The sequence below is a fragment of the Cherax quadricarinatus genome, chromosome 52 (genome assembly GCF_038502225.1).
Source record: "Cherax quadricarinatus isolate ZL_2023a chromosome 52, ASM3850222v1, whole genome shotgun sequence".
Classification (NCBI taxonomy): domain Eukaryota; kingdom Metazoa; phylum Arthropoda; class Malacostraca; order Decapoda; family Parastacidae; genus Cherax; species Cherax quadricarinatus.
Window position 1 is genome coordinate 1,851,092 of NC_091343.1, and position 13,480 is coordinate 1,864,571.

General features: G+C 42.5%; 1 non-coding gene across 1 annotated transcript; it reads right to left on the reverse strand.

Moving 5' to 3' along the window:
• Nucleotides 1-363: 363 nt before the first annotated feature.
• On the reverse strand, nucleotides 364-444 carry TRNAR-CCU (transfer RNA arginine (anticodon CCU)). The gene is given in 2 exon segments: nucleotides 364-402; nucleotides 408-444. It is a non-coding gene; the product is annotated as a tRNA-Arg (tRNA).
• Between the last annotated feature and the right edge of the window lie 13,036 nt (nucleotides 445-13,480).

The window sequence follows — 13,480 nt, forward strand, 5'->3', positions numbered from 1 at the left end:
TCCTAATATTGTTAGCTGCACAATTTTTTTGGTTGCTACTTTCCTCCTGATTAACATCCAACCAGCTGGCTAGATTATGGAAGATACGAGAAACTGGGTGGAGCATATTTATAGAGGAGGCATTACTCTTGATGCAAGGAGGATATGTGGTAGGTGGAGGAAGTATGTTTCACCCTGGTAGGACATGAGGGAAAGGAAGGGAAAACTACATTCTACCCTAGGGGGTGGCAGTGTGTACTCACCTAATTGTGGTTGCAGGGGTCGAGACTCAGCTCCTGGTCCCGACTACTTCACTAACGTGAAGTATTTATTACATATATTTTTTTTTTGGCTCAACAGTTTTACAAATTATAATTGAAAATATTGCAGCCCCAAGAGGACTCGAACCTCTGACCACCAGCAAGTGCAAGGAAGCTGGCGCTCTACCAACTGAGCTATGGGACAATTGTAATCAACATGTATTAATGTTGATAGAATTATCGACAATATGTTAGGTAAATGAACACAAGTGCAACTAATGTATTGTGGCAATGTTTCGCTCTCCATGAGCTTTATCAAGTCGTTACAAACAATGCATGGAAATATAAACACATATGCAGTATAATGTGATCCTTTATTGACTACGTTTCGCCCACACAGTGGGCTTTTTCAAGTCACAAACAGTTCTGTTTGTGACTTGAAAAAGCCCACTGTGTGGGCGAAACGTAGTCAATAAAGGATCACATTATACTGCATATGTGTTTATATTTCCATTATGTCGGTATTTTATACCATTTATTTCCACAAACAATACATGGACACAAAGGGTATATATATAAGCTTAGAAGTGTAATACTAGTGGTGGTAGTAGTAGTAGTAGTAGTAGTAGTAGTAGTAGCAGTAGTAATATTAGTTGTAGCAGTAATAATACAATATGGTAGAACAATCAACTAGCACATTAGTAAAAAGTTGTAAAAGCCATTACTTGGGTAGCATAAAAATGGGTTAGACAAATATTTCTGTTAGTGGTTGAATTTGAGAAGGTCTCTTTCAGTGTTCCTCCTCTGTTATGTTCTTGTGTAGAAGTAGCAGCAAAGACTATGTGATGGTAGGGTTTATTGTTTTGAAGAGGATTTTTGCTAATGCTTCAGAGTTGATGAAGTTTTGATTCCAATTTGACTCCCCTGGGAAGAAATTTCAAGTCCAAGGGGAGGATATTTGGCCACGGGAGAAATTGGGAAGGGTTCTGTACCTATATAAACTTTCCACAGAAAACTGCACCAGACTTTATTTGCTGCCATCTGAAGAACGCCAGGTCAACTACCCTCAGCTGATGCCTCCCTTATATCTCCTGTGCAGAGAGGTAAACAGTCCTGTGTTTCACTTTTATTTTTAAAGGTCTTATGCCAATTTTGGTAGTTTGTGCAGTACATTTGTGTTCGGTATTAAGTTAATTATAAAGTGATATAGTGTTATTGGAACGACACAGCATAAAAAAGTTGATAAATTGCTAAAATCTAAGTTTTCTGGCGGTGTGAGTATTACACTTCACTGTCTTGGAAAACATGGGATCCTAGATATTTATACATATGAACAGAATCACGAGGGGATGATGGAAACGACGTTGCTCTTGGGCTTTCTCGTTGCCCTGTAAATGCTTCTTCAGGAGCAATGCAGTGAAGGTAATGGAATGTAAAAATTCAGTAGAGTACCCCTTGGTCTGGTGGCTAAATCTCTCGCTTCGCACTGCGAAGTTAGAAACACTGGGCGTATTTCTTTACACTGGTTGTCTATGTTCACCCATCAGTAAAATGGGTACCTGGGTGTTAGTCGACTGGTGTGGGTCGCATCCTGGGGCAAAGCTGACCTAATTTGCCCGAAATGCAAAGCGGCTTTTTTTGTAGTAGTAAGTCATTGATGTCAGCTAGGACTGTATACCTTGTACATGTACTTGTAGAAATGAAGATATTGTTTTTATTATTAATATTTTTATTATTATTATTATTATTATTATTATTATTATTATTATTATTATTATTATTATTATTATTATTATTGTTATTATAGAGCCCAAGGAGGTGTGTCCTGGAGTTTACCTGGAGAGAGTTCCGGGGGTCAACGCCCCCGCGGCCCGGTCTGTGACCAGGCCTCCTGGTGGATCAGAGCCTGATCAACCGGGCTGTTGCTGCTGGCTGCACGCAAACCAACGTACGAGCCACAGCCTGGCTGATCAGAAACTGACTTTAGGTGCTTGTCCAGTGCCAGCTTGAAGACTGCCAGGGGTCTGTTGGTAATCCCCCTTATGTATGCTGGGAGGCAGTTGAACAGTCTCGGGCCCCTGACACTTATTGTATGATCTCTTAACGTGCTAGTGACACCCCTGCTTTTCATTGGGGGATGGTGCATCGTCTGCCAAGTCTTTTGCTTTCGTAGTGAGTGATTTTCGTGCGCAAGTTCGGTACTAGTCCCTCTAGGATTTTCCAGGTGTATATAATCATGTATCTCTCCCTCCTGCGTTCCAGGGAATACAGGTTTAGGAACCTCAAGTGCTCCCAGTAATTGAGGTGTTTTATCTCCGTTATGCGCGCCGTGAAAGTTCTCTGTACATTTTCTAGGTCGGCAATTTCACCTGCCTTGAAAGGTGCTGTTAGTGTGCAGCAATATTCGAGCCTAGATAGAACAAGTGACCTGAAGAGTGTCATCATGGGCTTGGCCTCCCTAGTTTTGAAGGTTCTCATTATCCATCCTGTCATTTTTCTAGCAGATGCGATTGATACAATGTTATGGTCCTTGAAGGTGAGATCCTCCGACATGATCACTCCCAGGTCTTTGATGTTGGTGTTTCGCTCTATTTTGTGGCCAGAATTTGTTTTGTACTCAGATGAAGATTTAATTTCCTCATGTTTACCATATCTGAGTAATTGAAATTTCTCATCGTTGAACTTCATATTGTTTTCTGCAGCCCACTGAAAGATTTGGTTGATGTCCGCCTGGAGCTTTGCAGTGTCTGCAATGGAAGACACTGTCATGCAGATTCGGGTGTCATCTGCAAAGGAAGACACGGTGCTGTGGCTGACATCCTTGTCTATGTCGGATATGAGGATGAGGAACAAGATGGGAGCGAGTACTGTGCCTTGTGGAACAGAGCTTTTCACCGTAGCTGCCTCGGACTTTACTCTGTTGACGACTACTCTCTGTGTTCTGTTAGTGAGGAAAGTATAGATTCATCGACCGACTTTTCCTGTTATTCCTTTAGCACGCATTTTGTGCGCTATTACGCCATGGTCACACTTGTCGAAGGCTTTTGCAAAGTCTGTATATATTACATCTGCATTCTTTTTGTCTTCTAGTGCATTTAGGACCTTGTCATAGTGATCCAATAGTTGAGACAGACAGGAGCGACCTGTTCTAAACCCATGTTGCCCTGGGTTGTGTAACTGATGGGTTTCTAGATGGGTGGTGATCTTGCTTCTTAGGACCCTTTCAAAGATTTTTATGATATGGGATGTTAGTGCTATTGGTCTGTAGTTCTTTGCTGTTGCTTTACTGCCCCCTTTGTGGAGTGGGGCTATGTCTGTTGTTTTTAGTAACTGTGGGACGACCCCCGTGTCCATGCTCCCTCTCCATAGGATGGAAAAGGCTCGTGATAGGGGCTTCTTGCAGTTCTTGATGAACACAGAGTTCCATGAGTCTGGCCCTGGGGCAGAGTGCATGGGCATGTCATTTATCGCCTGTTCGAAGTCATTTGGCGTCAGGATAACATCGGATAGGCTTGTGTTAATCAAATTTTGTGGCTCTCTCATAAAAAATTCATTTTGATCTTCGACTCTCAGTCTGGTTAGCGGCTTGCTAAAAACTGAGTCATACTGGGACTTGAGTAGCTCACTCATTTCCTTGCTGTCATCTGTGTAGGACCCATCTTGTTTAAGTAGGGGCCCAATACTGGACGTTGTTCTCGATTTTGATTTGGCATAGGAGAAGAAATACTTTGGGTTTCTTTCGATTTCATTTATGGCTTTTAGTTCTTCCCGCGATTCCTGACTCCTAAAGGATTCTTTTAGCTTAAGTTCGATGCTTGCTATTTCTCTGACCAGTGTCTCCCTACGCATTTCAGATATATTGACATCTTTTAGCCGCTCTGTTATTCTTTTCCGTCGCCTGTAAAGGGAGCGCCTGTCTCTTTCTATTTTACATCTACTCCTCCTTTTTCTTAGAGGAATATGCCTTGTGCATACATCGAGTGCCACCGAGTTAATCTGTTCTAGGCATAAGTTGGGGTCTGTGTTGCTTAGTAAATCTTCCCAGCTTATATCGGTTAGGACTTGGTTTACTTGGTCCCACTTTATGTTTTTGTTATTGAAGTTGAATTTGGTGAATGCTCCCTCGTGACTAGTCTCATTATGTCGGTCTGGGGCTCCACGCATGCATGTCTGAACCTCAATAATGTTGTGATCTGAGTATATTGTTTTTGATATGGTGACATTTCTTATCAGATCATCATTGTTAGTGAAGATGAGGTCTAGTGTATTCTCCAATCTAGTAGGCTCTATTATTTGCTGGTTTAAATTGAATTTTGTGCAGAGATTTAAAAGCTCGTGTGAGTGTGAGTTTTCATCAGAGCTGCCTCCTGGTGTTATTACTGCAACAATATTATTTGCTATATTCCTCCATTTTAGGTGCCTTAAGTTGAAATCCCCCAGGAGCAAGATGTTGGGTGCAGGAGCTGGAAGATTTTCCAGACAGTGGTCAATTTTTAACAGCTGTTCCTGGAATTGCTGGGATGTTGCATCCAGAGGCTTGTAGACTACCACAATGACTAGGTTTTGGTTCTCGACCTTTACTGCTAAAACTTCCACTACATCATTTGAGGCTTTAAGGAGTTCTGTGCAAACAAGTGACTCTGCAATGTACAGGCCAACCCCCCCCCCCTTTTGCCTGTTCACTCTGTCACATCTGTATAGGTTGTAACCTGGGATTCATATTTCGTTGTCCAAGTGATCCTTTATGTGGGTCTCAGTGAAAGCCGCGAACATTGCCTTTGCCTCTGCAAGCAGTCCACGGATGAAAGGTATTTTGTTGTTTGTTGCTGGCTTTAGACCCTGTATATTTGCAAAGAAGAATGTTCTCGGACTGGTGGTATTGTTGGTACTGGGGGGGGATGTTTTTTCCGGCATTAGTATCTGTATCTGTTGGTTTGGAGTGGAGGCCATCGACTGTGGTTCCACTCCAGGAATGACTGGATTTGGTGTACGATTTCTGCCATTTCCTGCCAGTTTTTTTTCCTTCCTGGCACTAAAAAACCTCTCCCTCTTGAGTGGCTGTGGCTACCCAGGTTTTCCCATGGCCTGGATGTTTTGTATCTTTTTGTCCCCTTTAGATGGTATGCCTGGCAATTTAAGTTATAGCACAGTCTTTCCTGTACTGAAGAGGTACACAGTTCAGGGTGAAAAAGCTTACAGGAAGGGAGTTTGCATTTTCCTGTTGTCATATGGGCATGGCTTTTTCTAGGGTGGTCATAGTTGCACGTCCCATCTGTTTTTCCAGATTTCCCATGCCAGCAGATACCAAGTGCATAGTATGTGCACAGGCTTGGTTTCCGTTTGCCTTGGGTTTCTGTGACTCTATTCCCTGTTGGTGCATGTTTACCTGTCTTACTTCTGTCCTCCCTAGCACCAACAATGGAGCTCCCACCAGTTGTCAAGAACACATTTCAGCCAGGAAGGCAGATAGGGTCTTCTACTGACATTTCAGAAGGAAGCCTACAAGCTCTCCCTCTGAAAGGTCAGTCTGCAACAGCACCTAATTAGCCACCACATACCAAGATGGTCAGCTTCATCCTTGAAGGCAGTGATTAACCGTGCTTTTGACTGACTGAAATGACATATAGGATTTAGATTTTGTATGGTGTCTCATATACAGGACAGGGACTTCGTGTTGTGTCTCTTGCACAGGATGAGTACCCCAAATGAAAACTGAATTATCTGCAACTGTTGAGAACACTCTCCTAATACACTTGGCACATGACACACACACACACAAACACACACACACACACACACACACACACACACACACACACACACACACACACACACACACACACACACACACACACACACACACACACACACTCACACACACACACACACACACACACACACACACACACACACACACACACACACACACACACACACACACACACACACAAACACACAGACATAGACAAGGATATACACCACACCACCGTATCACTTGTTCTCTCTAGGCTTGAATACTGCTGTACATTAACATCTCCATTCAAAGCAGTTGAAATCGCAAATCTAGAGAGTGTACAGAGATCCTTTACTGCATGTATAAGTTCTGTCAAGCACCTTAACTACTGGGAATGCTTTGGAAGCACTTGACTCGTACTCGTTGGAACGCAGGAGGGAGAGATATATCATAATCTACACTTGGAAAATCCTGGAACGAATGGTCTCAAATCTGCACACAGAAATCACCCCCTACGAAAGTAAAAGACTGGGCAGGCGATGCGAAATGCCCCTAATTAAAAGTAGAAGCGCCAATGGTACACTAGGGAAAACACCATAAGTGTCCGGGGCCTAAAACTGTTCAACAGCCTCCCATCAAGCATTCGGGGAATTGCCAATAAACCCCTGGCTGCCTTCAAGAGTGAGCTGCACAGATACCTAAAGTCAGTGCCGGATCAGCCGGGCTGTGGCTCGTACGTTGGGCTACGTGTGGCCAGCAGTAACAGCCTAGTTGATCAGGCCCTGATCCATCGGGAGGCCTGGTCATGGACCGGGCCACGAGGGCGTTGATCCCCGGAATAACCTCCAGGTAACTCACACACGCACGCACACACACGCACACACACACAATACATACAACCGATTCCTCAAAGGCGATGGGGAGGATAACATCTCTCCATGGATCCTGAGAGAGGGTACAGAGCCGCTGTGTGTACCACTAACAACAATCTTCAACACATCAGTCAAAACAGGACGACTACCTGTGTTTTGGAAGACAGCAAATGTAGTCCCAATTTTTAAAAAAGGAGACAGACATGAAGCATTAAATTATAGAACCGTGTCACTGACATGCATAACATGCAAAGTCATGGAGAAGATTATCAGAAGAGTGGTGGAGCATATAGAAAGGAATGAGCTTATCAACGACGGCCAGCCCCGTGTCAGGGACGGGAAATCCTGAGTCACAAACCTTCTGGAGTTCTATGACAGGGTGACAGCAGTAACACAAGAGAGAGAGGGGTGGGTAGACTGCGTTTCCTGGACTGTAAGAAGGCGTTTGACACAGCAGATTAGTGCAAGAGATTAGTGCAAAAGCAGGAGGACCATGCAAGGGTAACAGGGAAGGCAATTCATTGGATTAGGGAATACCTGTCAGGAAGACAACAATGAGTAATGGTACATGGCGAGGTGTCAGAGTGGGCTCCTGTGACGAGTGGGGTTCCACAGGGGTCAGTACTAGGACCGGTGCTGTTTCTGGTTTTTGTGAATGACATGATGGAAGGAATAGACTCAGAAGTGTCCCTGTTTGCAGATGATGTGAAGCTGATAAGAGGAATACAATCGGATGAGGACCAGGAAGAACTACAAAGTGATTCTGAAAGGCTGCAGGTCTGGTCCAGCAACACGACTTTGCACTAAGTTCAAAGTCATGAAGATTGGGCAAGGGCAAAGAAGACTGCAGACGGAGTACAGTCTAGGGGCCAAAGACTATAAACCTCATTTATAGAAAAAGATCTTGGGGTGAGTATAACACCAGGCACATCTCCTGAGGCGCACATCAACCAAATAACTGCTGCAGCATATGGGCGCCTAGTAAACCTAAGAACAGCATTCCGACATCTCAGTAAGGAATCATTCAGGACCCTGTACACCGTGTATGTTAGGCCTATATTGGAGTATGCAGCACCAGTTTGGAACCCACACCTAGCCAAGTATGTAAGGAAACTAGAGAAAGTGTAAAAGTTTGCAACAAGACTAGTCCCGGAGCTAAGAGGTTAAGCAAAATAGACCTAACTATGCTGGAGGATAGGAGAGATAGGAGGGATACGATAACGACATATAAACCAAGGTGGACAGAGAGAGGATGTTTCAGAGATAGTTCACAGCAACAATGGGTCACAGTTGGAAGTTGAAAACTCAGATGAATCACAGGGATGTTAGGAAGTATTTCTTCAGTCACAAAGTTGGAATAGTCTGGAAAGTGATGTAATGGAGGTAGGATCCATACATAGCTTCAAGAAGAGGTATGATAAAGCTCATGGACCAGGGAAAGTGATCTAGTAGCGACCAGTGAAGAGTCACAGCCAGCTGTGACTCAACCCCTGCAACCACAACTAGGTAAGTTCACATTCACACACCCACACACTGTCTCTTGTTCTCTTTCTCATACCGTTCCTTAGGTATCTCTTCTTCTTTCATGGAAGTAAAGAACAAATTCACCAACCATTCCAAATATATATTCTTATCTGCTTTTAGCCTCTGTCTTAATCCCAGATCCCAGCTGCTTTACTCCATATTATTCTACCCATTATACCTTGCACTTCCATCACACTCACCTTCAGCTCTTCCTTACTCCTACCAGGTATTACTCCTCCCTGCCCAAGGCTTGTTATGACTTCATCTTTTCTATCATACACATTTAACATATCAAAATATTCTCTCCAGCTTTCCAACATCTTCTCTCATTCCAATATGTCTTTTTAACAATTTTAACTGAAAAGCCCATTTGTTTTCCTGGCTTTCACAACTTATTAATCTCTAAAACTCCTTCATATTCTCAACAAAATTTGCTAATAAATATTCTCTCTACCTCACTTCTCATCACTTGTTTTATCTGTCTTTATCTCTCAATATGCTCTGCCAACCTTATATCAACTTTTTATTAAAACACTCTTTAATACACTAACTTCCTCTCGTTTACGACCTTATTTACATCATCATTCTACCAATCACTCTCCTTCTTTAGTTCAATACTTTCATTTCCTCTTACCCACTATTTTCATTCTTATTGTACTGCATCTGACCTACACAGTAGCTGCCCCAAAATAATGAACTGACATAACTATCGTCACTCTAAAACATTTACACATCCATAATACCCACCAACCTTTTATCAACCAATAAACAGCCAGATCAACTGCTGTCACTGCACATTACATCAAGTAAACTTATTTTTCAACTTTTCTAATATTTATAACATGGTACGAAACTTTTGCCTCTTCATAATTCTACTTCATCTTAAGCTCAACTTCAGGTATTAATCCTACTCAATCCCTGCATTGAAATCTTCTCACTATTATTAGATTTGTTTTGTTTAGTTCTAAAACATACAGTTCCCTTTCAGTTACAACATTAATAATCAGTTTTCTCTTATCACCTGCACAACGAAGCTCAAAACATACCTAATACAGATGAGATCTCCCAAGTATTGTAGAGGGACTTAAATATTTAGTTAATAACAGTACAGACACCTCATTCAGCTGTATATACTCTGAGAGTTTTATTTCTTTCAGTGTGTATACAATGAAAATTAAATTTCTAAATTATTGTTAGAGAAAATATTCAATCTTAAAGACCTTTGTATTTGAAACTTTGTATGAAGTTATAATCATACACACGGACCGTGACGGACGTGTACTTGATTCTTTAGCACAAACGAATTATAAATTTGATGTCTTCAGCAATAAAAAAATATTAATTGAGTCTCCTGCTTTCACGAGTTCTTAAACATCAGTAGATGAAAGTTGGTGTACATCCATGACATCAACATTGTAACACTACACAGTTCCAAACATCAACATTGTAACACTACACAGTTCCACACATCAACGTAGTAACACTACACAGTTCCAAACATCAACATTGTAACACTACACAGTTCCACACATCAACGTAGTAACACTACACAGTTCCAAACATCAACATTGTAACACTACACAGTTCCACACATCAACATTGTAACACTACACAGTTCCTCACATCAACGTAGTAACACTACACAGTTCCACACATACACGTTGTAACACTACACAGTTCCACACATCAACGTTGTAACACTACACAGTTCCACACATCAACGTTGTAACACTACACAGTTCCACACATCAACATTGTAACACTACACAGTTCCACACATCAGCGTTGTAACACTACAAAGTTCCACACATCAACATTGTAACACAACACAGTTCCACACATCAACATTGTAACACTACACAGTTCCACACATCAACGTTGTAACACTACACAGTTCCACACATCAACATTGTAACACTACACAGTTCCACACACATCAACATTGTAACACTACACTGTTCCACACATCAACGTTGTAACACTACACAGTTCCACACATCAACGTTGTAATACTACACAGTTCCACACTTCAACTTTGTAACACTACACAGTTCCGCACATCAACGTTTTAACACTACACAGTTCCAAACATCAACGTTGTTAACGTTATATAACGAAGATACTAATGCCGGAAAAAAAATCCCCCCCCAGTACCAACAATACCACCAGTCCGATAACATTCTTCTTGGCAAATATACAGGGTCTAAAGCCAGCAACAAACAACAAAATACCTTTCATCTGTGGACTGCTTGCAGAGGCAAAGGCAATGTTCGCGGCTTTCACTGAGACCCACAAAAAGGATCACTTGGACAACGAAATATGGATCCCAGGTTACAACCTATACAGATGTGACAGAGTGAACAGGCAAAAGGATGGGGGAGGGGGGTTGGCCTGTACATTGCAGAGTCACTTGTTTGCACAGAACTGCTAAATGCCTCAAATGATGTAGTGGAAGTTTTAGCAGTAAAGGTCGAGAACCAAAACCTAGTCATTGTGGTAGTCTACAAGCCTCCGGATGCAACATCCCAGCAATTCCAGGAACAGCTGTTAAAAATTGACCACTGTCTGGAAAATCTTCCAGCTCCTGCACCCAACATCTTGCTCCTGGGGGATTTCAACTTAAGGCACCTAAAATGGAGGAATATAGCAAATAATATTGTTGCAGTAATAACACCAGGAGGCAGCTCTGATGAAAACTCACACTCACACGAGCTTTTAAATCTCTGCACAAAATTCAATTTAAACCAGCAAATAATAGAGCCTACTAGACTGGAGAATACACTAGACCTCATCTTCACTAACAATGATGATCTGATAAGAAATGTCACCATATCAAAAACAATATACTCAGATCACAACATAATTGAGGTTCAGTCATGTATGCGCGGAGCCCCAGACCGACATAATGAGATTAGTCACGAGGGAGCATTCACCAAATTCAACTTCAATAACAAAAACATAAAGTGGGACCAAGTAAACCAAGTCCTAACCGATATAAGCTGGGAAGATATACTAAGCAACACAGACCCCAACTTATGCCTAGAACAGATTAACTCGGTGGCACTCGATGTATGCACAAGGCATATTCCTCTAAGAAAAAGGAGGAGTAGATGTAAAATAGAAAGAGACAGGCGCTCCCTTTACAGGCGACGGAAAAGAATAACAGAGCGGCTAAAAGAGGTCAATATATCTGAAATGCGTAGGGAGACACTGGTCAGAGAAATAGCAAGCATCGAACTTAAGCTAAAAGAATCCTTTAGGAGTCAGGAATCGCGGGAAGAACTAAAAGCCATAAATGAAATTGAAAGAAACCCAAAGTATTTCTTCTCCTATGCCAAATCAAAATCGAGAACAACGTCCAGTATTGGGCCCCTACTTAAACAAGATGGGTCCTACACAGATGACAGCAAGGAAATGAGTGAGCTACTCAAGTCCCAATATGACTCAGTTTTTAGCAAGCCGCTAACCAGACTGAGAGTCGAAGATCAAAATGAATTTTTTATGAGAGAGCCACAAAATTTGATTAACACAAGCCTATCCGATGTTATCCTGACGCCAAATGATTTCGAACAGGCTATAAATGACATGCCCATGCACTCTGCCCCAGGGCCAGACTCATGGAACTCTTTGTTCATCAAGAACTGCAAGAAGCCCCTATCACGAGCCTTTTCCATCCTATGGAGAGGGAGCATGGACACGGGGGTCGTCCCACAGTTACTAAAAATAACAGACATAGCCCCACTCCACAAAGCAACAGCAAAGAACTATAGACCAATAGCACTAACATCCCATATCATAAAAATCTTTGAAAGGGTCCTAAGAAGCAAGGTCACCACCCATCTAGAAACCCATCAGTTACACAACCCAAGGCAACATGGATTTAGAACAGGTCGCTCCTGTCTGTCTCAACTATTGGATCAATCACTACGACAAGGTCCTAAATGCACTAGAAGACAAAAAGAATGCAGATGTAATATATACAGACTTTGCAAAAGCCTTCGACAAGTGTGACCATGGCGTAATAGCGCACAAAATGCGTGCTAAAGGAATAACAGGAAAAGTCGGTCGATGGATCTATAATTTCCTCACTAACAGAACACAGAGAGTAGTCGTCAACAGAGTAAAGTCCGAGGCAGCTATGGTGAAAAGCTCTGTTCCACAAGGCACAGTACTCGCTCCCATCTTGTTCCTCATCCTCATATCCGACATAGACAAGGATGTCAGCCACAGCACCGTGTCTTCCTTTGCAGATGACACCCGAATCTGCATGACAGTGTCTTCCATTGCAGACACTGCAAAGCTCCAGGCGGACATCAACCAAATCTTTCAGTGGGCTGCAGAAAACAATATGAAGTTCAACGATGAGAAATTTCAATTACTCAGATATGGTAAACATGAGGAAATTAAATCTTCCTCAGAGTACAAAACAAATTCTGGCCACAAAATAAAGCGAAACACCAACGTCAAAGACCTGGGAGTGATCATGTCGGAGGATCTCACCTTCAAGGACCATAACATTGTATCAATCGCATCTGCTAGAAAAATGACAGGATGGATAATGAGAACCTTCAAAACTAGGGAGGCCAAGCCCATGATGACACTCTTCAGGTCACTTGTTCTATCTAGGCTCGAATATTGCTGCACACTAACAGCACCTTTCAAGGCAGGTGAAATTGCCGACCTAGAAAATGTACAGAGAACTTTCACGGCGCGCATAACGGAGATAAAACACCTCAATTATTGGGAGCGCTTGAGGTTCCTAAACCTGTATTCCCTGGAACGCAGGAGGGAGAGATACATGATTATATACACCTGGAAAATCCTAGAGGGACTAGTACCAAACTTGCACACGAAAATCACTCACTACGAAAGCAAAAGACTTGGCAGACGATGCACCATCCCCCCAATGAAAAGCAGGGGTGTCACTAGCACGTTAAGAGACCATACAATAAGTGTCAGGGGCCCGAGACTGTTCAACTGCCTCCCAGCACACATAAGGGGGATTACCAACAGACCCCTGGCAGTCTTCAAGCTGGCACTGGACAAGCATCTAAAGTCAGTTCCTGATCAGCCGGGCTGTGGCTCGTACGTTGGTTTGCGTGCAGCCAGCA